Here is an 846-nt window from a genome sequence, read left to right on the forward strand (position 1 = left end):
CCAGGGTTTCATGCTTTCCAACTGCTCATAAAGAATTCATTAGAGTTTTTTGTGGATATATGCCCAGGAGTGGAATTCAAAATAATGCCATTTGCAGCAACATGGATGGACCTAGAGATTATCATACTAAGTGAAGTCAGTCAGACAAAGACAAATACCATATGATATTACTTACATATGAAATCTAAAATACGACAAAAACCAACCTATCTATGAAAGAGAAACAGACTCACAGACATAGAGAATAGGCTGTGGTTGCCAAGGGAAAGGGGATTGGGGGAGGAAAGGATTGGGCATTTGGGATTAGCAGAAGCAAACTATTATATATAGGATAGATAAACAACAAGGTCCTACTATATAGCATGGGGAACTATATTCAATATCCTGTGATACACCATAAGAGAAAAGAATATAAAAAACGGGAGAAAATGACAGTCTCCAGGAGAGCTCATGCAGAGGAATAGTCTCTGGGGCTTCTGCAACTAGTGTCTTTATCACCACAGTGAGTGACAGCCACGCCGCCTCCCCAGGAGACCTTCCAAGACCCGCAGCCGTGTGGCTGACAGGGTCTTCGTGCTTTGTCAGGTCTGTGCCTCTGAGGTGGGAGATCTGAGTTCAGGACATTAGTCCACCAGAAACGTCCCAACTCCATGTAATATCAAACAGCGAAAGCTCTCCAATAGATCTCCAGAGATCTCCATCTCAATGCTAAGACCCAGCTCCGCTCAATGCCCGGCAAGCTCAAGGGTTGGACACCCCATGCCAAACAACTAGCAAGACAGGAACAAAACACAACCCATTAGCAGATAGGCGGCCTAAAATCATAATAAGGTCACAGACACCCCA

The sequence above is a fragment of the Physeter macrocephalus genome, chromosome 1 (assembly GCF_002837175.3).
Source record: "Physeter macrocephalus isolate SW-GA chromosome 1, ASM283717v5, whole genome shotgun sequence".
Classification (NCBI taxonomy): domain Eukaryota; kingdom Metazoa; phylum Chordata; class Mammalia; order Artiodactyla; family Physeteridae; genus Physeter; species Physeter macrocephalus.